The following is a 26,259-nucleotide window of genomic DNA, read 5'->3' as shown; positions in this document are numbered from 1 at the left end:
GGAGGCTTTAGAGAGGGTGCAGAAGAGATTTACCAGAATGTTGCCTGGTATGGAGGGCATAAGCTATGAGGAGCGATTGAATAAACTCGGTTTGTTCTCACTGGAACGAAGGAGGTTGAGGGGCGACCTGATAGAGGTATACAAAATTATGAGGGGCATAGACAGAGTGGATAGTCAGAGGCTTTTCCCCAGGGTAGAGGGGTCAATTACTAGGGGGCATAGGTTTAAGGTGAGAGGGGCAAAGTTTAGAGTAGATGTACGAGGCAAGTTTTTTACGCAGAGGGTAGTGGGTGCCTGGAACTCACTACCGGAGGAGGTAGTGGAGGCAGGGACGATAGGGACATTTAAGGGGCATCTTGACAAATATATGAATAGGATGGGAATAGAAGGATACGGACCCAGGAAGTGTAGAAGATTGTAGTTTAGTCGGGCAGTATGGTCGGCACGGGCTTGGAGGGCCGAAGGGCCTGTTCCTGTGCTGTACATTTCTTTGTTCTTTGTTCTTTGACTGTGCTGTGGAGTCTTGCGTTGCTTCTATCGTGGTGTCTGTCCACGAGCTCGCTGTGGAGGCTTGTGTCACTGGAGTCACTTCTTGTGTGGAGACGTGCAGTTGTCTCGCTGTAAAGTCTTTCAGCGCTTTCTGTGTAGAGGCTGGGACCCTTTGTGGTGCATGGACCACTCTCTGTGTGGCAGCAGGCCACTCTCTGTGGGCTTGTACCACTCTCTGTCTCTTGGTGTCAGGCCGCAGCATAACCCTGCACTCACGAGTCGGGATGTCATATGTGCTGGGCTGAGGATCCTCAAATCCGAAGAACACATCCGCGCCTGTGTCGGATTTGGTAGTGGGGTCGCCATCTCCAATGATGAAATCATCGACTGAGTCATAGTCTTCTAGGACCATATCATCACGTTTTGTGTCGGAGCTGGCATTGGACTCGCGATGTCCAAAGAAGAATTCAAGGTCTGAGTCATAGTCTTCAAGGACTGAATCATCTCTTTGGGCGGTGCTAACTGATTGTTGCAGGGTTCTGTGGAGGTTACTTTCAGCTACTGGTCGAATTTCAGGCATTGTGCTGTCGTTCCAGGTGAAAGAATCTTGATTTGAGGCTTCAAAAGTTTTTTTTCTTGTTTTGAGACATTTCCCCTTTAAGTGGGCATGGTCAGGGGCTTCTGACATCATGAAGCGTGTGACGTAGAGCATAGGAATGGATTGCGCATGCGCAGATCGCTGTTCCTTTACTTTGCACATTTCTCTCAACTGCGCATGTGCGGTACCTTTTCCAAGATGGCCACCGATCATAATTGTCGTTCGTTGCTCCGGGACCTTGGCCTCGTGGTGAGTATTGGCGCCTCTCTTACCATTTTCTGTTGGTTTGTTTGTGTTTTCCTCACAGTATTGTTCGAATTTGTCCAGGACTGCTTGGAAGTCGCTCCTGTTTTGCCCCTTTGAGTATTTGAAGGTCTGGAAGATTTCAGATGCTTCTGGACCCGCGATGATAAGTATTTCTCTGCATCCGCCATGCCAGCTAAGTCGGACGCTACCAGATAGATCTCGAATCTCTCCCTGAACCAACACCAGTTTTCACTGAGATTGCCTTGGTACCTGAGCTGCTGTGGAACCGGAATCCTGAACATCATCTTGCCTGGCTACTGTTGCTGGTTGTCACTGTTTGCTGAGTTGCAACTATATGGGTTTAACAGTCACTCCTGGGTACCATGTTTTGTTATGCTCTTGACGTAGCATAAGCTGCTTCCTTGATGTGCACTCTGACAAAGGAAGGTTCAGACTTGGAGATAGCTTTAACACGTTTATTAAACTATTAACAATTCTCCTACTTGGATTCGGCTCTACTGTTAATCCTTCTATAGCTACTCAGACTGACGAACCAGTCTGCTACAATCCACGTGGTGGGTGTGATGTTCAATCAACCCTGTGTCTGTACTCACTGAGTGTCTCCACTGGAAAGAGACTGAACATGTGTGATGCGTTCTTTTATATGGGGTGGTGTAATGCCCTCCTGTGGTAGTGTCACCTCTGTGTGTATTGTGAATGCCCATTGGTCGTGTCCTATCTTACTGACCTATTGGTTGACTGGCTGTGTGTCATGTCTCTGGTGCTCCCTCTAGTGTATAGCTGTATAGTGTATAGCTAGGCGTAGTGTATGTACATTAACCCTTTGTGTACTTACAGTGATGTATATCACCGCATGTGTGAGTGGTTTTGGGTGTGTGTGTGGTTTTGGGTGTGAGTATGTGTGGTTTTGTGTGTGTGTGTGGTTTTGGCTGTGAGTGTGAGTGGTTTTGGGTGTGTGTGAGTGGTTTTGGATGTGTGTGTTTGGGTGCGAGTGTGAGTGGTTTTGGGTGTGTGTGGTTTTGGGTGTGAGTGGTTTTGCATGTGTGTGAGTGGTTTTGGGTGTGTGTGAGTGGTTTTGGGTGTGTGTGTTGTTTGGTTGCGAGTGTGAGTGGTTTTGGGTGTGTGTGGTTTTGGGTGTGAGTGGTTTTGGGTGTGTGTGAGTGGTTTTGGGTGTGTGTGTTGTTTGGGTGCGAGTGTGAGTGGTTTTGGGTGTGTGTGGTTTTGTGTGTGAGTGTGGGTGGTTTTGTGTGTGTGTGTGAGTGGTTTTGGGTGTGAGTGGTTTTGGGTGTGTGTGGGTGTGTGCGTGTAAGAGTGGTTTTGGGTGCGTATATGGCAGTGTCCATGGGTATAACTGTGTGTGTTTGTGGGTGGGAATGTCTGTGAGTGTATGCGTGAGTATATGCGATCGTAAGAGGATAATAGTGGGAACGACTGGATAGGAGGAGATTCACTTCACAAGTTAAACAGTCAAATGCAACCAGGGACAGGAAAATAATTGGGATAGCTAAAGCATATGGGAATACTGCAATTATATAAGATGCCTATTCATCGTGTCTACGCAGTGTAGTGCTCCTGATGCAGGTCATGTTATACTCAAGCCCTTTTACATCTGTCCCCTCACATCTTGTCAAGATAAATAAAAACATTGATGGAAATAACTGCTTAAAAGGGACTTATTACCAAAGAGCTGTGTGACATATAGACCTGTGTTCACAGAGGCTCCTGACAGAATTTAAAAACTGCCAGGTGATGTGGCCAATGCAACACGATCCATTAATATTTGTACAAGTTAAAATGTCAGGCAGTTAGAGAGCCAGCCCAAGTATCGTCTCATAAAATAAGACAAGTCAAGGATAAGAAAAGCCATTTGAAACCGTCTCATGGATTCACTCTCCCAGCGTTGCATCTCTCTGCACTTTGAAACGGAGTCCCTTGTGCCTCTGGGTCTGCCTGTGTGTGTCAGTGCAGGGGGTGTGAATACAAGTACAAATGCCTGTGTGTTTCTAGGTGTGAGGTTCTAAGTGTGAGTGTCTGAGGGTGTGAAAATTAGGCTTTTGTCTGTGTTCTGTATACGTATATAGATATATTTGAGTGTGCATGTTCCACAGTGATGTGTCTTCAGTGTGTGTGTGTGTGTGTGAGAGAGAGTGTGCGGGTGTGTTTACAACAGTTCTCAGGGTCTGTCAGGAAGGAAAAGAGCACTAAAAGATCCTTGGGCCCAGGGCATGTGTCGCTTGCGGCTGCTGCAGTTGCCCTCGGTGCTTGTGGAAGGAGACAGCGACGGACTCGGCAGTCGTGATCAATGGGGCAAGTTGTCGAGAAGTCAGAAGCGGCCACAAGAGGGCGGTGGTGGAGAGCCCCCTTCCTCACCTTCACGGCAGAATGCTGGCGGGGCGGAGGCGGGGGTGGGGGGGGGGGTGGGGGGGTGGGGGTGGGGGGGGTGGGGGGGGGGGCAGGGAACGGGGTGCGGTGGACAATTCCGACTTCAAATATTGGGAAACGACAATGTCCCTCCGGGAATTATGTGAACAGATTGACTGAGATTGTCCGAATCGAGCTGCAGAAGGATTGGTTTATTTGCGCGTGGGATATTTCAACAGCAACCTTTATCGTGCAACCTGCTTCTGTAGACGATCACCGGGGCTAACTGTGAAGATTTCTGTACAGAGAGCGCACAGGAGGACATCGCCCTACATTGACACAAAACGCAATAGAAACAACGTGGTAATCAGCTGGGGAGCTGCCTCTGTCAGGGGACTTGTGAGATTTGAACCCCTGTCTTGTGGTCTTGACAATTTCATTGGATTTTCAATTTCCTTGTACACATGTAAAATTGAAGCTGATGGAGTTCAGTGCATAATAGGAATAGCTTTTGAATGTTGAGTCTGTCTGATCTACTGTAAAACATCAACACAACCACAAATAAATTAGGCTTTTATACATACGAACAAACATTTTCCAATTCTCCCTCATCACCAGGTTTTGAGTATTAGCTGTTGACGAAAGACAGATCAGGGGAGTGGAGTAGACTTTTGTTTATCTCATCCGGATAATCTCTTAAAACCTGTTCTTCATTTGGTTGCGTGAAGCAGGCGGGAAATCCTTCGCCCCCATTCTACAGGCTGGTGAGGTTGTGACCATGGTAAGATTAGCATTTCACTGCAGACGAGCCACAAAACATCCTGGCAGGGAAAAACATGGGGCTGAACTAACTATGTTGGGGCGGGATGCGATCAAATCTGGCTTCCCCTTAGTCTAGTCATTTTCAAAGTCAGGGTCCCGGCCGGCGAGTGGCTCGTGGGCAGGAGTCAGGAGGGTCGCGGGACCATGCGTCGCGGCATTCCCGATCGCAAGAAGCAGTGCCCAATGGCTGTGACCGTCTTTTAAAACTGACGGCCGCGACCGGTTTTCAGAATGGCAGCGGTGCCACGCATGCGGGCCGGCTCATCATCAGAGCGCTGACCCAGAGCCCAGCAAGAAACACCCCCTCCTCCTGACATCAGTGCGCTGACCCAGAGCCCAGCAAGAAACACCCCCTCCCCCTGACATCAGTGCGCTGACCCAGAGCCCAGCAAGAAACACCCCTCCTCCTGACATCAGTGCGCTGACCCAGAGCCCAGCAAGAAACACCCCTCCTCCTGACATCAGTGCGCTGACCCAGAGCCCAGCAAGAAACACCCCCTCCTCCTGATATCAGTGTGCTGACCCAGAGCCCAGCAAGAAACACCCCCTCCTCCTGACATCAGTGCGCAGGCCCAGAGCCCAGCAAGAAACACCCCCTCCTCCTGACATCAGTGCGCAGGCCCAGAGCCCAGCAAGAAACACCCCCTCCTCCTGACATCAGTGCGCAGGCCCAGAGCCCGGCAAGAAACACCCCCTCCTCCTGACATCAGTGCGCTGACCCAGAACCCGGCAAGAAACACCCCCTCCTCCTGACATCAGTGCGCAGGCCCAGAGCCCAGCAAGAAACACCCCCTCCTCCTGACATCAGTGCGCTGACCCAGAGCCCAGCAAGAAACACCCCCTCCTCCTGACATAAGTGTGCTGACCCAGAGCCCAGCAAGAAACACCCCCTCCTCCTGACATCAGTGCGCTGACCCAGAGCCCAGCAAGAAACACCCCCTCCTCCTGACATCAGTGCGCTGACCTAGAGCCCAGCTAGAAACACCCCCTCCTCCTGACATCAGTGCGCTGACCCAGAGCCCAGCAAGAAACACCCCCTCCTCCTGAAATCAGTGCGCTGACCCAGAGCCCAGCAAGAAACACCCCCTCCTGACATCAGTGCACTGACCCAGAGCCCAGCAAGAAACACCCCCTCCTCCAGACATCAGTGCGCTGACCTAGAGCCCAGCAAGAAACACCCCCTCCTCCTGACATCAGTGCGCTGACCCAGAGCCCAGCAAGAAACATCCCCTCCCCCTGACATCAGTGCGCTGACCCAGAGCCCAGCAAGAAACACCCCCTCCTCCTGACATCAGTGCACTGACCCAGAGCCCAGCAAGAAACACCCCCTCCTCCTGAAATCAGTGCACTGACCCAGAGCCCAGCAAGAAACAGCCCCTCCTCCTGACATCAGTGCGCCGACCCAGAGCCCAGCAAGAAACACCCCCTCCTCCTGAAATCAGTGCGCTGACCCAGAGCCCAGCAAGAAACACCCCCTCCTCCTGACATCAGTGCGCCGACCCAGAGCCCAGCAAGAAACACCCCCTCCTCCTGAAATCAGTGCGCTGACCCAGAGTCCAGCAAGAAACACCCCCTCCTCCTGACATCAGTGCGCTGACCCAGAGCCCAGCAAGAAACACCCCCTCCTCCTGACATCAGTGCGCAGGCCCAGAGCCCAGCAAGAAACACCCCCTCCTCCTGACATCAGTGCGCTGACCCAGAGCCCAGCAAGAAACACCCCCTCCTCCTGACATCAGTGTGCAGGCCCAGAGCCCAGCAAGAAACACCCCCTCCTCCTGACATCAGTGCGCTGACCCAGAGCCCAGCAAGAAACACCCCCTCCTCCTGACATCAGTGCGCAGGCCCAGAGCCCAGCAAGAAACACCCCCTCCTCCTGACATCAGTGCGCTGACCCAGAGCCCAGCAAGAAACACCCCCTCCTCCTGACATCAGTGTGCTGACCCAGAGCCCAGCAAGAAACACCCCCTCCTCCTGACATCAGTGTGCTGACCCAGAGCCCAGCAAGAAACCCCCCCTCCTCCTGACATCAGTGCGCCGACCCAGAGCCCAGCAAGAAACACCCCCTCCTCCTGACATCAGTGCGCCGACCCAGAGCCCAGCTAGAAACACCCCCTCCTCCTGACATCAGTGCGCCGACCCAGAGCCCAGCAAGAAACACCCCCTCCTCCTGACATCAGTGCGCTGACCCAGAGCCCAGCAAGAAACACCCCCTCCTCCTGACATCAGTGCGCAGGCCCAGAGCCCAGCAAGAAACACCCCCTCCTCCTGACATCAGTGCGCTGACCCAGAGCCCAGCAAGAAACACCCCCTCCTCCTGACATCAGTGTGCTGACCCAGAGCCCAGCAAGAAACACCCCCTCCTCCTGACATCAGTGTGCTGACCCAGAGCCCAGCAAGAAACCCCCCCTCCTCCTGACATCAGTGCGCCGACCCAGAGCCCAGCAAGAAACACCCCCTCCTCCTGACATCAGTGCGCCGACCCAGAGCCCAGCAAGAAACACCCCCTCCTCCTGACATCAGTGCGCCGACCCAGAGCCCAGCTAGAAACACCCCCTCCTCCTGACATCAGTGCGCCGACCCAGAGCCCAGCAAGAAACACCCCCTCCTCCTGACATCAGTGCGCTGACCCAGAGCCCAGCAAGAAACACCCCCTCCTCCTGACATCAGTGCGCTGACCCAGAGCCCAGCAAGAAACACCCCCTCCTCCTGACATCAGTGCGCCGACCCAGAGCCCAGCTAGAAACACCCCCTCCTCCTGACATCAGTGCGCCGACCCAGAGCCCAGCAAGAAACACCCCCTCCTCCTGACATCAGTGCGCAGGCCCAGAGCCCAGCAAGAAACACCCCCTCCTCCTGACATCAGTGCGCTGACCCAGAGCCCAGCGAGAAACACCCCCTCCTCCTGACATCAGTGCGCAGGCCCAGCAGAAGATTTTAAATTGAAAATTCGATGCAGACTTCCCGCCTGAAGCGACTGCAGAGAGCATGTCAGGCACTGACATCATGTGCTCTGGGGGCGATTGCGGTTCCTCCATTCTATCAGCAGCAAACAAGCATCAGGACTGTAAAATTTAAAATTGATTGTTTTGTGTTAAGAAAGAGAGGGCCAGAGACACAAACAGACCAGGATCTCACAACTAAACCTGCTGGAGTGAGTGTCGCCACAGGACAAAGCAGTGCTGGTGTGAGATCCAGGGCCTCTGATGAACAACCCATACAGAAATGCAACATTGAATAACAAAGCAAGTGAGATCGTGAGGACCAAGCAGGCTCACCTGTCGCATTAAAGGTAAGTGAAAATGGTGGGTCGCAAAGGTCAGCCGGCGTGGGTCGTGAAGGTCAACCGGCGTGGGTCGTGAAGGTTGGCTGGTTGCTAAAAACGTGTCCCCCGGAAAGAAAGTTTGAAAAACACTGCCTCAGTCGATGTCCGAAATAGTCACCTGACACCATTTTGAAAGGATTGGCCAATTGATGGCCATGGGGCGCAGTTCAGGTGAGCTGATGCTGAGGGCCATTCAGAGGCTGTCCACCACCCAAGGAGATGCCGTCTGACCAATGAAGGCGTGGGAGAGAAAAACAGCTTTGTTCACAAATATTTAAAGAAGAAAGCTAGGGCAGCACGGTGGCGCAGTGGTTAGCACTAAAGGAGATTGGATGGAGGAAATTGGAATTCTGTATGGTGTTGACAGTATAAATAGAGAGAAACTCTTTCCTCTGGACAATGGGTTGTAAACCACAGGACACAGATCTAAGTTGATTGGCAACTTAGAATATGTAAGAGGGAAAGCCTTTTACACATTGGGGAGGCAGTGACGTAGTGGTAATGTCACTGGATTAGCAAGCCAGGGGCCTACTTAATGCTCTGGGCACTTGAGTTCAAATTCCATCTCGGTAGCTGATGGAATTTAATGTCAATTAATAAATGCGGAATTAAGAGCTAGTCCATGAAACTATTGTCAGAAAAAACACACCAGTTTCACGAATGGCCTTTAGGGAAAGGAATCAGGCCTAGAGGTGAAGCCAGGGCCACAGCGATGTGGTTGGCTCTGAAATGGTCTAGAAGACCACTCAGTTGTAATAAACGGCTAATTGGTGCGGCACAGTAGCACAGTGGTTAGCACCATTGCTTCACAGCACCAAGGTCCCAGGTTCGATTCCCGGCTTGGGTCACTGTCTGTGCGGAGTCTGCACGTTGTCCCCGTGTCTGCGTGGGTTTCCTCCGGGTGCTCCGGTTTCCTCCCACAAGTCCCGAAAGACGTGCCGTTAGTTGAATTGGGCATTCTGAATTCTCCCTCAGTGTACCCGAACAGGCGCGGGAGTGTGGTGACTAGGGGATTTTCACAGCTGTGAGGAGGATGCAGAGATGCTTCATTGTGATTTGGACAAGTTGAGTGTGTGGGCCAGTGCATAGATAAATGTGAGGTTATCCACTTCGGCAGCAAAGACAGGAAGGCAGATTATTATCTGAATGGCTATGGATTGAGAGAGGCTAATGTGCAACAAGACCTGGATGTCCTTGTAGCATCGGTCACTGAAAGTAATCAAGTGCAGCAGGCAGTAAAGGCAGCAAATGATGGCCTTAATAGTGCGAGGATTTGAGTACAGGAGCAGGGATGTCTTGCTTCAATTATACAGGGCCTTGGTGAGACCACACCTGGAGTATTGTGTGCAGTTTTGGTCTCCTTAATTGAGGAAGGATGCTCTTTTGCTATAGAGGGAGTGCAGCGAAGTTTAACCAGACTGATTCCTGGGATGGCGGGACTGATGTCGGGGGAGAGATTGAGTAGGTTAGGATTATATTCTCTGGAGTTTAAAAAAAATGAGAGGAACCTATAAAACTCTAACAGGGTAGAAGCAGGAAGGTGAAAATCCCGCCCATCATCTCAATACTGTTTCTGGAATCTTGCTGTGTGCAAATCGGCTGCTGTGTTTCCTCCGCTACAACTTCAAAAATACAATTTTGGTGCTTCGGGATGTTCTGAGCTTACGAAAAGACGCTATATAAAGACAAGTTTTTCTTTAACCCAACAGAATTAGCATTGGCTGGTAATAGATAAAGCACCGTTTAAATAGGCACTCTCATTAACAGGGATCCATTAACTCGCACTTAATAAATTGCCCAATTGGTGGGGTTTGAAATTTGGTTTCTAATCATGGCTGCAGGATCCTTCAACCTAAATTAAATGAATTTATGTTCTGCTCTTAAGGGCTAAACAGCTTGATCAAAGGCCTTGTATGACTAGATTGGAACGGGCAGAAGCTTCCAGAAGAAAATTAAGCACGTAGGTGGCAAAGAATAAATGGAGGGGAAAAGAAGCGTCGCCTTTCACACCCCGACACAGAAAATAAATGAGATCCCAAACTAATAAATGTTTTTTCATTCCCACATTAAGATATAAATATTTATTAGGTTGGAAAGAAACAACTCCACAAATATTCAAGGCCCTGGGCTGTTTTCTCAAAATGGGCATTGACCGTGTGTTATAATTAAACTTGCCCCGAAGCAAAAAAAAAAGACTTGTCCTGGGAAGAAAATGTGTAATCCTAGCAAATCCTTTGTCTCGTTTGACAAGACATTGGCTAAAATGGAAAAGGAAAGACCGAGGAGGGGAAAGGAGAACCTATCAGTGGAAATCTGAACAACAGACCTGAGAGACACGGTTTAATCAAATACCTCGAACTCTCACTGGGCTGTGTAATAACTGCATATCATTCTATTTTCTTCCCCCTCTCTTTCGCGCCTGGTTTACTCCTGAGAGATGCTGCAGTTCATTGCTGAGCTGATAATATTTGCAGCCAATTGCATTTATAATGTTCGATGTTCAAAGTGGGAAATAGGATTTGGAGGTGAGCGTAAACCCTGACTGAGCTCCCCCCCAACCTCCACCACCCCCCCCCCCCCCCTTCCATCCCCGCCCCCCCCTCCACTGCACACAGGAAGATAATATTGTACTTAACATTGGACCAGAATTGGAGCAGGTTGTTCCTGTTTCTCCATCAAAAACCTCCTCGATATGTGTAAAGTTTGAAATTCTGAAGACATTTTGGGGAGCGCAAATGAGACAAAAATCTGTTCCTGCTGGCGGGAGGGTAGGTTACCCGGGAACACAGACCGAAGGTTAATCAGGGGTAAAATTAGGATAAGTTTATTTCAGGTAGCATTGTGATCTGGAACGTGCTGTGGGAAAGGAAAGCAGACTCAGTAATAACTTTCAAATGGGACTTGGACACGTGTCTGGAAAGGAAATGTTTGCAGTGAGCTGGCGGGGGTGGAGCGCCACCCCTGGACCGATTCAGCGACCGTGGAGGGACTAGCACCGGCACACGTGGAACACAATCGATTCGAATGAGAAACTGCGGGGGATTCGCCGGGACCGTGATTGACACTCGGGAGGCTGACAAGCTGCAGCCGCACATACACATTACACTCCCCACACACACCATCCCAGCCAACAAGATGGCACTGGTTGCGCTGTAGTGCGCCCATAGAGGGTCGTCTGGGGCCAGCGGGCACCAAGGGGGGTGGCCTGGGGGAGGGCCCTATATGACCTGTGGCCCTAAGTTCACAGTGGGCTGTTAGCGGCGTGCGCAGCTGCCTTGCCGGCTGCGGCAATGGTGTCTCATGCCCGTCCACCCTGACCACGCAGCCCACCTCCTGGCCACCCCCCGCTACTCCTCCCGGCCCTGGCAGAGGCCCCCCCGGCCAGCGGCACAACTGTCAGCAAACTATGGCGATGTTGGACACTTTCCGTACACTCCTCCCTCTCTCTCTCTACCTCAGCAGCCACGGCTCCTGTTTCAGGATTTTTAAAAGCACAACGCGCCGTCCGGAACTCGGCCCAATGGAAGCGGAGAATCGCACAGGCCCCGGAGAATACTGGGTCAAGCCCGCTAATGGTATGCCAATGGAGTTTACTGCATGTGCGAAGTGAAACACATTGGCGCCGCTGATGAAGCACCCGAGAATTGTGATTTGGCGTGAAAACGGCGCCCGCCACGAATTTGGCGTCAAAACCGATTCTCCCACCGACAGCAGGGTCACAACACTGGACGAACTGATGGAGAGATTCCAGCCAGCTAAGGGCAACAAACTCAGATACCTGCAGCTTAAAAACTTCCTACGGAAGGAGACAAGAACGTACCCGCAACCACCACCACGGACGCTACTAGAGAAATTACTAGACGCAAACATTCTAGGTAGAGGAAGCTACAGCAACATGTACGAACGACTGCGAGAGAGGGCCGACTCTGCACTGGACGCGAAGAGGAGCAAACGGGACGAAAACTTGGGGCTGAAAATAGGGTGGGGACTCTGGAGCGAAGCACTGCATAGGGTCACGTCCACCTCCACGTGCGCAAGGCTCAACCTGACGCAACTAAAAGTGGTACATAGAGGCCACTTAACAAGAACCCGTATGAGTAGGGTCTTCCCGGAGATGGAGGACGGATGTGAGCGGTGCCAAGGAGGCCCGGCCGACTGCGCCCACATGTTCTGGACTTGCGGGCTACTGGACAGCCTTCTTCGACGCAATGTCCAAAGTGGTGGGGATGAGGGTGGAGCCATGCCCGAAAGTGGCGGTGTTTGGGGTACCAGACCAGCCAGATCTCATCATGGGAAGGAGGGTGGATGCCCTTGCCTCTCTGATCGCCCGCCGTAGAATCTTGTTTGGCTGGCGGTCAGCAGCACCACCCAAAGCTGCAGACTGGCTGTCCGACCTCTCGGAATCTCTCCAAATGGAGAAAATCAAATTCGCCATTCGGGGGTCGGAAGAGGGCTTCCTCAGAAAGGAGAGCACGGGAAGCGACAGAAACAACAGCGAACACAGCAGGGCAACAGAGAGTAAGGAAGTACAGGAGGAAGGAACGACAGGCAAACACACAAAAACAAAATAGACCAGGAGAAGCAAGTAACATCAGGGGTACCATCCAGGCACCCCTCCCACCCAGGCACCCCTCCCACCCACTTTTGTTTTGCCTGTTCTATGTATTTTTTTTAATAAAAGAAGGGGGGAGGGGAGAAAGAACCCCCAATGGCATGTATAATGACATTTCCTCTTCATTGCTTCTCTGTACACACACTTCCCCTCTTTTTATTTCCCCACCCATTGATTTTTTAGTTATGTCATGTCATGTTTTTGTTATTTCTTTTTGGTTTCCCTGTGTGTACATCTGTAAATATACCATGTATAAAACCCAACAAAAAACATTCTTCAAAAAAAACGATTCTCCGCCCAATTGTGTTTCCCGATTCACAAATTAGAACTAGCCAGGTGATTTCACTCAGAATGGTAAGAGTACAATGAAGATGGGGAATGAACCAACTAGACTAAGGTGTTCCGAGTCAGGTGGTTAATGCGGATTACTGGGGAAGAAGCGAAGGAACTTTGTCCACATCTGCAGGGTCAGCTTTGCCTAACCGGGGCCTGTTTTACACAGACAACTAAGTAAATCTACCAGTGCCTGAGCCCTTCACCCCTCATCTCGATAAGCAAGAAGGTACACCAAACATTACAATGGAAAATCCTTCAAAGATATGGGGCGGGATTGTCCGACCCCCCCCGCCGGGTCGGAGAATCGTCGGGGGGGCGGCATGAATCCCGCCCCACCAGCTGCCGTATTCTCCGGCGCCGGGGATTTGGCGGGGGCGGGAATCGCGGCGCGCCGGTCGCCGTCCGCTGGCAGCGGCCCCCCCCGGCGATTCTCCAGCCCGCGATGGACCGAGTGGTCGCCCGTTTTTGGCTGGTCCCGCCGGCGTAAATTAGAGTAGGTCCTTACCGGTGGGGCCTGGTTGCGCAGGTGGCCTCCGGGGTCTTCGGGGGGGACGCGGGGGGATCTGGTCTCGGGAGGTGCCCCCATGGGAGCATGGCCCACGATCGGGGCCCACCGATCCACGGGCTGGCCTGTGCCGTGGCGGCACTCTATTTCTCTGCGTAGGCTGCTGTGGTCCTCCGCGATGGCCGACTGCGCATGCGCTGAGATGACGCTGGCGTTCCCACGCATGCGCCAACTGGCACCAGTTGGCATGACACTCAGCCCCTTATGCGCCAGCCGGTGGGGCGCAAACCACTCCAGCGCCGGCCCAGCCCCTGAAGGTTTGGAGGATTCTGCACCTTCACGCCACACCTTCGCGCCGGAGTTGCCCACCCCGCCGGTTCGTGGAGAATCCCGCCCGTGAATCCCGCCCCGCCGCCCTGATGCCGCATGCCGGATTCTCCGGCGCCGGTTTTTAGGCGGAGGCGGGAATCGCGCCGGTCGGGGGCCTTTGGCAGCACCCCCCCCCGGTCCGTACCGGCAGGACCTGGCTCTGCGGGCAGCCTGCGGAGTCCTCGGGGGGGGGGCCGGCGAGGAGAAGAACCCCCCTGCGCATGCGTTGGGATGACGCCAGCACACACTGGCGCTCCTGCGCATGTGCCAACTCGCGGCAGCCGGCGGAGGCCCTTCGGCGCTGATTGGCGCGGCGCCAAGCCCCTTTGGCGCCGGTCGGTGCGGTGCCAACAACGCCGGTGCCGGCCTAGCCCCTGAAGGAGCGGAGGATTCCGCACCTTCCGGGCGACCCGAAGTCGGAGTGGTTCACGCCACTCCTCGGCGCCAGTACGGCCTGCCCCGCCAGGTAGGCAAGAATCCCGCCCATGATACTGTTCCCTTCCTCGTTACAATTATTGCTACAGAATTAATCTCACATTGATGTTGTCCTTTGTTTTGTGTGTGTGTCTGATATGGAACAATAATTTACTGGCAAAGGCTTCAAGAAATGATATTGGGCCTGGTAACCTATGATTAGGATTGTCAGGCCCTTATTTACAACCTGATTTATTCAAATAGCCAACTGCTACCTATCAATTTATTATAAGTTTGGGGTTCAGCTTGATCAAGGCCTCATTCGCACCCCTAAACCTATGAGGTACCAGTCTGATTGTGAGCAAAGGTGTAAAATGTTAGCTTTTGGTTCAGCTGCCAATACACACCTTTAAACAGTTTGATTTCCATAATGTCAATAGGAAATAAATCACTGGGGATGTGTAACAGGAAGCTGATGGACATTCCCGGCAACAACACACCAAACCCGTGGACCCTACCATCCAGAAGGATGTGGGCTGCTTAACCTGGAGGTTCCCCTCCAAGCCACTCACCGCCCTGACTGGGAAATATGTCGCCGTTCCTTGGCTGTCACTGGGTCAAAATCCTGGAACTCCCTCCCCAACAGCACTGTGGGTGTACCTACACCGCATGGACTGCAGCGGCTCAAGAAGGCACCTCACCACCACCTTCTCAAAGGCAATTAGGAAAGGGCAACATATGCTGGTCTCCCAGTGATGCCCACCAACACTTTGCCATGACTTCACCGTAAACCCTGGTGATGTACGCAAGCGGAGTTTCCACCGTAACTTCACCAGGTGTACAGAGCATGAAACTGCTACCGGAAAATTCCCAGCCCCTGATCTGTCCAGCTGAACCTCCTGATGTTCCATATTCTATGAAATGCTGGAAATCAGGTCAGTATGCACACAGTGAATTGTAAAGGGAGATAAAATAGAACTAAAAGATGACTCCAGGGTGTCGTAAAGCACTTTACAACCAATGAAGTATTCATTGACAAGTAAGGTGGGATTTTCCAGCCGTTCCCCCCAGCGGAGTCTTCCGGGAGCCGTGAGTGTGCAAACGATGGGAATCCCCATTGACAGCGGCGGTGCTGGAACGTCCCGCTGCCACCCCCCCCTTCCCCTCCCCCCACAAAAACCCGCCGCAGGGGGGGAGGGGCGGCGGTGGAAAATCCCACCCGTAATCACTGTTACAATGTATGGAAGATGTGGTAAACCACTGTATTGCACTGTGTCATGTTGTACATGCCTGGGCTTGTCCCGGCTGGCTCCGCCTGCGGCTCCTCCCCTGGGGCTCATGTATAAAGGTGGCTAGTCTTTGTCTCCGACACAGTTCGTGACCAGAGGCCAGGAGGCTTGCTGTTTAGTGCATAAAGCCTCAGTTACGTTCATCGCTCGTCGTGTGTTTACTGAAGACGAATCAATTTAATACACTAAACTTCTAAGATGAACTGATTACTCAAGCCTGATCGCCAGGAGCTGGACCCACAGGCAGCCAACGCCACAGGAACATTCGGGCACTGGCTACGTTGCTTCATAGCGTACCTCAGATCCTTCACCGAAGACTTCATTGACCTCCAAAAGAATCAGATCATCCACGCACGGGTGAGCCCACGAGTCTTTCTTCTCATCAGGGACGCCCCCTCATATGCGGAGGCAATAATGCTGCTGAAGGGACAATATGTGAAGTCTGTTAACGAGGTGTATGCCAGGCACCTCCTTGCCACGAGACGGCAAAGACCTGGGGAATCACTTGCAGAATTCTTGCGGGCTTTGCGTGTACTCTGCCGGAACTGCGATTGCCGGGCGATATCGGCTACCCAGCACGCTGAGCTGCTGATCAGGGACGCTTATGTCGCAGGCATGAAATCAAACTATATCCGCCAACGATTACTAGAATGGGTACACTCTGCCTCCCAGAGACAGTGCAACTCTCAAACTCGCTGGAGGTGGCCTCCCAGAACTTGGGGGCCTAGACCTCCGACCGCACGGCACCCTCATGGGCGCCGCCATCATCCGACCCAGGTGCGACCCAAGCATGTGCCGCGCAGCGGTCCACCAACGCCGGAGGCCCGAGGTACTATTTTTGCGGCCAGGGTAATCACCCCAGACAACGCTGCGCTGCACGGAACGCAACTTGCAACGGGTGTGGGAGGAAGGGCCACTTTACAAAAGCCTGCCAGGCCTGATCTCCCCCTAAAACATCTAGACCCAACAGTGCTGCCTGCTGCCTGTCGGGGCCGCCCCCAGCTGCCGCACCATCTGCCATGTGCGACCCGTGGGCGCCGCCATCTTCGCCGCCAACTTCAATTTCGGCCGCCACATGCGACCCATGGGGGCCGCCATCTTGGGACCACTGCACAGCCTCCCGGGAGCCCGGCTCACCCGACTGTACATTGGCCGCCGCTACCTCCGACCGGCATACCAACCGCATTCTGAAGCTCGCCTCCATCACGCTCGACCAGTCCCGGCCGCACCACCTCGCAAAGTCTACGATGACTGTCCGGATCAACGGGCACGAGACGGCCTGCCTTTTCGACTCCGGGAGCACAGACAGCTTCATACACCCAGATACGGTAAGGCGCTGCTCCCTCCCAATCTTACCCGCGACCCAGAAAATCTCCCTGGCTTCCGGATTGTGTCGCGACCCTTACTGTACAAGGCGTAGAGTACGTTAACTTCAAACTCTACGGCCTTCCCCATCTCTGCGCTGCCCTATTACTGGGGCTCGACTTCCAGTCCCACCTCCAAAGCCTTACTTTAAAGTTCGGTGGACCCCTGCCCCCCCCTCACCATCTGTAGCCTCGCGACCCTAAGGTCGCCCCACCCTTGCTCTTCGCTAACCTCACCCCGGACTGTAAGCCCGTCGTACTAGGAGCAGATGATACAGTGCCCGGGACAGGGCCTTTATCAGGTTGGAGGTCCAGCGACTCCTGCGAGAGGGGATCTTTGAGGCTAGTAACAGCCCCTGGAGAGCCCAAGTGGTGGTCGTCAAGACTGGGGAGAAGCACCGGATGGTCATCGATTACAGTCAGACCATCAACTGGTACACGCAGCTCGATGCGTACCCCCTTCCCCGCATATCTGACATGGTCAATCAGATTGCGCATTATTGAGTCTTCTCCGCGTCCGCGTACCACTAGCTCCCTATCCGCCCGGAGGACCGCCAATACACTGCCTTCGAGGCAGATGGCCGCCTCTACCACTTCCTCAGGGTCCCCTTCGGCGTCACCAATGGGGTCGCGGTCTTCCAAAGAGAAATGGACTGAATGGTTGACCAGTACGGGCTGCGGGCCACTTTTCTATACTTAGACAATGTCACCATCTGCGGCCATGACCAGCAGGACCATGACGATAACCTCCGGCACTTCCTCCACACCGCTAAACTTCTGAATCTCACCTATAATAAAGGAAAATACGTTTTCCGCACAACCCGCCTAGCCATCCTCGGCTACGTCGTGGAACACGGTGTCCTCGGGCCAGACCCTGACCCCATGCGCCCCCTCCTGGAACTCCCCCTCCCCCACTTCCCCAAGGCCCTGAAGAGATGCCTGGGGTTCTTCTTGTACTATGCCCAGTGGGTCCCCAACTATGCGGACAAGGCCCGTCCACTTATCAAATCCACCATTTTTCCCCTGACGACTGAGGCCCGACTGGCCTTCAACCGCAACAAGGCAGATATTGCCAAAGCCGCGATGCACGCTGTGGACGAGTCCATCCCATTCCAGGTGGAGAGCGATGCGTCGGATTTTGCTCTGGCCGCTACCCTCAACCAGGCGGGCAGGCCCGTGGCTTTCTTCTCCCGTACCCTCCATGCCTCCGAAATTCAACACTCCTCCGTCGAAAAGGAAGCCCAAGCCATCGTAGAATCTGTGCGACATTGGAGGCATTACCTGGCCGGCAGGCGATTCACTCTCCTCACTGACCAAAGGCCGGTTGCCTTCATTTTCAATAACACACAGCGGGGCAAGATCAAGAACGACAAGATTCTGAGGTGGGGGATCGAGCTCTCCACCTACAACTATGATATCTTGTATCGACCTGGGAAGCTCAATGACCCCCCCAGATGCCCTATCCCGCGGTACATGTGCCAGTGCACAAGAAGACCGACTCCGGACCCTCCACAATGACCTCTGTCACCCGGGGGTCACCCATTTTTTTCACTTCATCAAGGCTCGCAACCTGCCTTACTCCATCGAGGAGGTCAGGTCCGCGACCAGGGACTGCCAGGTCTGCGCGGAGTGCAAGCCGCACTTCTATCGGCCCGACAGAGCGCACCCGATAAAGGCCTCTCGCCCCTTTGAGCGCCTCAGCATCGATTTCAAAGGGCCCCTCCCCTCCACTGACCGTAACGTGTACTTCCTCAACATTGTTGACGAGTACCCAAGATTCCCCTCCGCCATCCCATGCCCTGACATGATCTCTGCCACCATCATCAAGGCCCTGCACAGACTTTTCACCCTGATCGGGTTCCCCACCTACATCCATAGCGATCGGGGTTCCTCCTTCATGAGCGACGAGTTGCATCAGTTCCTGCTCAGCAAGGGCATCGCCTCCAGCAGGACGACTCACTGCAACCCCCGGGGAAACGGACAGGTGGAGAGGGAGAACGCGACGGTCTGGAAGGCCATCCTCCTGGCCCTACAGTCGAGAAGTCTCCCAGTCTCCCGCTGGCAAGAGGTCCTCTCCGATGCGCTCCACTCCATCCGGTCGCTGCTGTGTACAGCCACCAACGAGACTCCTCATGAGCGTATGTTTGCTTTCCCCAGGAAATCCACCTCCGGGGTCTCGCTCCCGTCCTGGCCGGCAGCCCCAGGGCCCGTCCTCCTCCGGAAGCATGCGAGGAGCCACAAATCCGACCCCCTCGTCGAGAAGGTCCTGCTCCTCCATGCCAATCCACAATATGCCTACGTGGCACGTCAGGACGGGCGACAGGACACGGTCTCCCTCCGGGATTTGGCACCTGCAGGTTCCCCACCGACCATCACCACCACCCCCGACCCTACACCGTTTCCCCCCCCCTCTACCCACCTACCTCACGAACTAGCACCCGCAGGCCCACTGGCGACCATCACCACCACCTCCGCCCATACACACCCCCCCCTTCACCGACTCAACAACTGGGTGAAGAAGAGGACGACACACTCCCGGACGCGCAAGCCTCGACACCGGTACCCACACCACAGCCGGGACTGAGGCGATCACGGTGGAAGGTCAAGGCCCCCGACAGACTTGACCTTTAAGACCACTTCACCCCTGTCCGACTCTTTTTTTAACAGGGATATTGCACTGTGTTGTGTTGTACATGCCTGGGCTTGTCCCGGCTGGCTCCGCCTGTGGCTCCTCCCCTGGGGCTCATGTATAAAGGTAGCTAGTCTTCGTCTCCGACCCAGTTCGGGTCCAGAGGCAGGAGGCTTGGTGTTTAGTGTATTAAAGCCTCAGTTACGTTCATCACTCATCGTGTGTTTATTGATGGCGTATCAGAAGATGGCTGCGAATTGTGCACAGCAGGCTCCCGCAGACAGAAACATGATAATGACCACATCATGTTTTCTTGTGATGTTGGTTAAGGGATGAATATTGGCCAGGGCACTGGGAAGACCGTCCCTGCTCTGGTGGCACACTGGTTATCACTGCTGCCTCACCCGCGCCAGGGACCCGGGTTCAATTCAGGCCTCGGGTGACTGTGGAGTTTGCCCGTTGCCCCCACACATTTTTCCCTCCAACTGTCCAAAGATGCGCAGGTTAGATGGATCGGCCATGCTAAAATTGCCACTTAGCGTCCAGGGATGTGCAGGTTCGATGGGGGTATGGGGTAGGGCAGGGGAGAGGGCCTAGGTAGAGAGTCCTTTCAGAGAGTCGGTGCACACTCAATGGGCCGAATGGCCTCCTAGTGTACTGTAGCGGTTCTCTGGTATCTTTGACATGGATCTGCAAGGGTAGACAGAGCCTCGGTTTGATGTCTCAGCTGAAAGACATCGGGCTGGATTCACTGTTTTTGAGGCTAAGTGCAAAGGAACTGTGGCGTTTTACGCCAAAAGAATAAGCACTGACCCCTCACCGATCCTGTGACCGGTGGGGGGCTAGCAGCCACGCCACGTAAAACTCCCGGCTCCCACGATAAAACGGCTGGAGAATGGCTGGCTTTGTGTCAGCGCACGGCGACGTCCTGCAGTGATCGCTCCATAAAACATGGCGCCGGCAGTGCACAGACCCGACCTGCCTGATAGTGCCCCTGGACACCCCCTGACCACCTATTGGCCACCCCTCCATCAGTCGCTCTAGCCCTCGCGGAAGCCCCCCCCCCCCCCCCCCAGCCAGCAGCACGGCATAGTCCGCAACCGCCACACCCGGTTCCCGACCGCTGAGTCCACACGTCATCCGTGCGGTCGGGAACTCGGGCCATCGGGGACGGAGCATCGGGGGTGGGCCTTCAGGTGACGCGCTAACGCCGTCCCAACGGAATGCGGCACGCGACTCGATGACACCATTTTGGAGGTCGCGGAGGATACAAAATCATTGGAAAGAATCAAGGAGAGTGTCTGTTTTATGGGCAGCGCAGTAGCACAGTGGTTAGCACTGTTGCTTCACAGCTCCAGGGTCCCAGGTTCGATTCCCGGCTTGGATCACTGTCTGTGCGGAGTCTGCACGTCCTCCTCGTGTCTGCGTGGGTTTCCTCCGGGTGCCCCGGTTTCCTCCCACAAGGTTTTTGCGCTCCAGCCCTGAAGTGGGACTTGAACCCATGGAACTCTGAGCCAAATGCTGCGAACAAAACCACCTTAAAGGAGGGAGAAAAACGATTACAAAATAGGATAAAATCAGAATGGAAAATAACGTTCTGATTTAATTTTACTCGGTCGCCGTTTAGATCTTGCATCTGAAATGAGAAGCTTAAAATGTGATTTTGCTAAATTAATTTCCAGTCTGGGAAGAGTCTAATTAAGATTACAACAAGATATGTTATTATAACATCCAATGGATGTAATTACTGTAATTCTGTTAGATAGCAGTATGGTGGGTCAGAACATTTATATTACAGAAAAGACTAAGATAAATATTTAATGGGTGATAATTTTCGGAGTGTATTGTTTCTGTACACACAATACTGACTTTTGTCCTTCATCCGTAGGTTCTTGTCAGCCACACAGCCAGAGTTTCGGGGTAAAGATCAAAGGTCAGCATTAAGACTGCATCACGCCTGTGTTCAATAATTGCCAAAATTCGGAATGGAAAATGCAGGGAAACCTTTTTCAAGATAGGTTCGATTCTTTAGTTATTACGTCTCTATAAACAGGTCGCAGGGCATCTGTAAAGAAAGTGTAATCTTTCCGGAGACTGTGACTTAGTGGTAGTGTCACTGGGCTGGTAATCCAGGGGCCCAGGCTAATGCTCTACAGGGCGGAACGGTGGTTAGCACTGCTGCATCGCAGCGCCAGGGACCCAGGTTCAAATCTGGCATCGGGTGACTATCCGTGCGGAGTCTGCACGTTCTCCCCGTGTCTGCGTGGGTTTCCTCCGGGTGCTCCGGTCTCCTCCCACAGTCCAAAGATGTGCAGGTTAGGTGGATTGGCCATGATAAAGTGCCCCTTCGTATCAAAAAGGTTAGGTTGGGGTGACTGGGTTACGGGGATAGGTCTGGGGCGCGGGCCTAGGTAGGGTGTCCTTTCAGAGGGTCGGTGCAGACTCGATGGGACGAATGGCCTCCTTCTGCGCTGGAGGGATTCTATGACAGGGGTTCAAATCCCACTGTGGCAGCTATTGGCATATAAACTCAGATGAATAAAAATGTGGAATTGAAAGCTAGTCTCAGTAATGGTGACTATAAAACTATCATCGATTGTTGCTAAAAACCCTTCTGCTTCACTAACCTTTAGGGCGGGAAGGTCCACCATTCTTACCTGGTCTACATGTGACTCCAGACGCACAACAATGCACTTGACTCTGAACTGCCCTTGAAAACAGCCGAGCAAGTCCATGGGCAATTAGGGATTGGTAACAAATGCTGGCCTTGCCCGTGATGCTCACATCCCAGAAAAGAATAAATAAATCGGAACGTCGACTTCCTGGCTCCTTGGAGTTAGTGTACTCCAGGTGTTTTCACATTAGCCACACACTCCATGTTGGGTCAAAATCCTGGAACCCCCCTCCCCAACAGCACAGTGGCTGTACCTACACCACACAGACTGCAGCGGTTCAAGAAGACGGCTCACCAACACCTTCTCCGGGGCAACTAGTGACGGGCAATAAATGTTGGACTTGCCAACGACGCTCACATCCACGACTCGGCTGGCAAGTTAGGTTGAGCCATTGATACCCAGGCCTCATAAGGACAAAGGAAGTTCAGAAGACAAGTAATCAGTACAGCTGAAGGCTAGTCAACACTTTGAGCCTACTCTGCCATTCAATACGATCATGGCTGATTGAAAACTTCAATGTCCTTTAAACACATTGGGCGCGATTTAACTGTTTTGAGTTTGATAAGTGGGTTGCTTCTCCCGAGAACGATCCCGCTATCAAACAGGACTCTTTTTTTTTGCTTCGGCTATTTTTTAAATGGTGCCCTGAATTCTCTACCCCCCTTGGAGTCCTCACCTTGGAATCCGGACCCCCCATCACCCCAACTTACCTGTAATGGGACCTCAAACCCCTTCATCCCTGCACCTCACCTCATAAGGGTAGGGCATCCATGGATCCAATCCCCGGCACGGGCAACCTGGGACCTTGGCAGTGCCCCTGCTAGCCTGGCAGTGCCACCCAGTCAACATGGCCATGCTGGGTGGCAGTGCCAAGGTGCTCGATGAGGTTGTTCTATCGCGTCCAATATCCCCATAACGTCTTACGTTGTTGTTCATCAGCAATCTATCAAACTCCACCTTAAATACACTCGATGGCCGGAATCTTCCCCTATTTTTTCAGAGTGCCTGTGAGTAAACAGGAGTGTGGTCCTCCAGCTGCCCACCCTGTGCACAGGAAAACTGGAGGCTTGGTTTTCACCGCCACGCTGGTGAGACGGTGCCTGATGGAGCCGGCAACACTGGCTCCACAGAGATCGGGGTGCAATCTTTAAAGGACGACCTTTCTGCGCTAAAAAGGTTGGCACTGTCAGGGTGCTGGGGGAAGTGCTCAGGCAAGTCCCTCTCCTCCTTACCTTTTCGAGGTTCCCCTCGAGTACTTCAATTTTGCAAAAAAACTTGTTGTAATGTCAGGTCGTCAAGGTTTGAATATTCAGTGAGTGGGGAGCATATTGTGGGGAAGCCCTATAATGATATTTAAATGTATTAACATTTATTGAGATGAGGTTTCCGCCCTTTCTGGTGCGGGTGCGGGGCATGGAAAATCGGGAAACGAGATCTTGCTGCCGGGAATCTCATTTCCTGACTCTCGCTAGATTTTGGGCCCGTGCGATCATTTACACTGATGGCTAACACGGGCTCACAATCGCCCCGAATGACTGAGCTTCTACAGTCCTGTGGAGTAAAGAATTCCAAAGCTTCACCACCCTCTGTGCAAAGATATTTCTCATCTCTATGCTAAGCGGCACCTCCCTTATTTTGAAACTGTGCCCCCTGGTTCTAGACTCCCCCAACCCAGGGAAACATCCTGAGCTGGATTCTCCGGACGGCGACACCGAAATCGGGTGCGGCATAAGTGGGTCAGGCACAAACCCACCTCATTCCTGGCTGGCATTCTGAGATCAAAATGAAATTCGCTCCCCGCACCCAGTGTGTCAAATGGCTTCTGCCGATCACAGAAACTGCAGCCAAGTTGACGACGAAATTGGGTGCGGCGCCGCTTTCGCGACGTCCTGCCCCCTCCAAAGCGGCACACTCACAGAGTACACCGCGCCCACGTATCGACAGCCTCAGGACGTTGCCTGAGGCTCGCCTCCCCCCCCCCCCCCCCCCGATGCTCCGCCCCCGATCGGCCGAGTTCCCGACAGAGTGGGCCTCTCATGGTCTCACCCGTCGGGAACTCGGCGTCGGCGGCTGTGGACCGGGCCCAGTGCTGCCACAGTCGGGGGAGGGCTGATCCGCGGACGGGGGGGACGGGACATTATTCGGGGCTGGGGGCACTGTGAGGGGGGGTGGCCCGGTGTGTGCGAGCCGGCCAAAGGCCGGGCCTATTTCGCAGGCCGGGTCCGCGAGCGCCCACTGCCATGTAGCCTGGCGCATCCGCTGCAGGCCGTGCCCATGCGCGGTCACGGACCCGGCAATTCTCCGGAGAATATCGGCAGCTGGAGCTGCCGCCCTGCTAGCCCCCAGCAAAACGGGAAAACGGTGGCCGTTTTGCCCCAGTTCTTCCGTTCCCACGCCAGGGACGTAGCCCCAGAATCAGAGAATCCAGCCCCATACCTGCACCTACCTTGTCGATTCCTTTTGAGTATTTTTGTTTTAGGTTTCCCTGAGATCACCCCTCATTCTTCGAAACTCTGGGATAGACAGGTCCAGTATGCACCAATATCTCCTCATAAGACAATCCCACCAACTGCGGGACAGGTCTGATGAACCTACATTGCACTCCCTTTATAGTAATGTCCTCTCTGAGGTAAGGGGACCAAAACTGCACACAGTACTCCAGGTGCGGTGGAATAAGTGGGCCGAAACCCACCTCATTCCTGGCAGGCATACTGAGATCAAAATGAAATTCAGCTCCCCGCACCCAGTGCGCCAAATGCCTTCTGCGGGTCACAGAAACAGCAGCCAATTATTAAAAGAGACGATCATGCAATGAGGGCCGGCATTCTCCCGAATTCTGTGAGAGCCGTTAATGTTGGAAGCCTCAGCTGTGGGCCCAGGCTGAGACTCCATAATGCGAGCATCTGCTGAAGTGAGATTTGAGAAAAGCGAGGAATCAATTAAAGGGGAAATTAAAACGGGACGCTCGTCAATGTGGCCGATTTGTGACAAACATTTTCTGGAGGGGACTTTACACGTTGCTAATCTCGCAATCACTCAGAACACTCGCCGGGCTCGCTGTAAGTTTTTAATATGCCATTTCAGGGTCTTCAGCTCACCAGGGAGCCACTTACTCGATGTCAGTCGTGAGCTGATGGTAGAACACTGATCGGCGCTGTCAGCTCTGATTATAAGTTAAAACCAACAAATCCCTGCTCTGTAATTAAATCGAAAAAACACTTTTTAAAATTTAAGCAGCCGGAGTAAATTGGCCAGCTTGGAACTGACTGGACGGAGGGAAATGTTGAGCGGCAGCATCTCTTTTCCATTAATCACACGTGCAGTCTGGAGGCAGTTCATTCTCCTTTGGGAAAGCGTGACACAACGTGATAGGATTGTGTCCCTTAAATCGTCTGCATGTAAATATAATTGAAATCTTCAAGCTGATGAGAGGTTTTGATGGAATAGATGGTGGCAGCGATCCCCCCTCCCCTCCCCCGTGAATAGGTCAATAATCAGAGGTCGTGAGCTGGGATTGCCACCTGAGGCTGCTGGCCCTACTGTCTGAAGGAAATGCAGCTGCATAACCCGTACCTGCCGGTGCCAGGCCCAAGAGGGCGACCTTTGAGGGGGCGGTCAATTAAGTGGCTGCCCCCTGGGAAGCCCACCAATTCAAGGTGGAGGGTGGACTCCCAAGGCCAGGGGGCCAATAGGCCGTCTGAGGTTGGAGCTGCCAATGTGGGTAGGTGCAAGATGGAGGCACCCTGTACAGAATTTTAACAAATTTCAAACATCGAAGAGGTCGCAGCTGCCAAGCTAACCTCTACCCTGGATGGCCAATGGCTGGGGCTGTGGACCTATGGCTGCAGCGGGTGTGGCGGGGGTGGGGGGTGGGCAGTATTTTCCTAGCTGGGTGAAGCAATGCCGGCCTGCCCCCCCATTCCACCCAGGTCTGCTAGCGGCAGGTCGACTCCATCCTTCAGCCGTGTTTTGGCTCAGTGAGGGGCCTGCTTGCTGACTGGAAAGTTCCATTCGACGTGAGCAGATTGGCATTAATCGTCCCTTTAACTGACCTAATTGGCTACCCGCCATTTGTGTGAGGCGGGGCGGGGGGGGGCGGAGTGGGGGGGATCGCTGCCACCACCTTTCCCAATCCTGCCTCCGTGAAAATTGCCGGTGGGCGAGATCATGACCAGAGACCAACATGATGGTTGGGAATGGGAATCTG

Source organism: Scyliorhinus torazame, chromosome 13 (assembly GCF_047496885.1).
Source record: "Scyliorhinus torazame isolate Kashiwa2021f chromosome 13, sScyTor2.1, whole genome shotgun sequence".
NCBI lineage: Eukaryota > Metazoa > Chordata > Chondrichthyes > Carcharhiniformes > Scyliorhinidae > Scyliorhinus > Scyliorhinus torazame.
The sequence above is the reverse complement of the archived record's forward strand: the minus strand, read 5'-3'. Positions refer to the sequence as shown.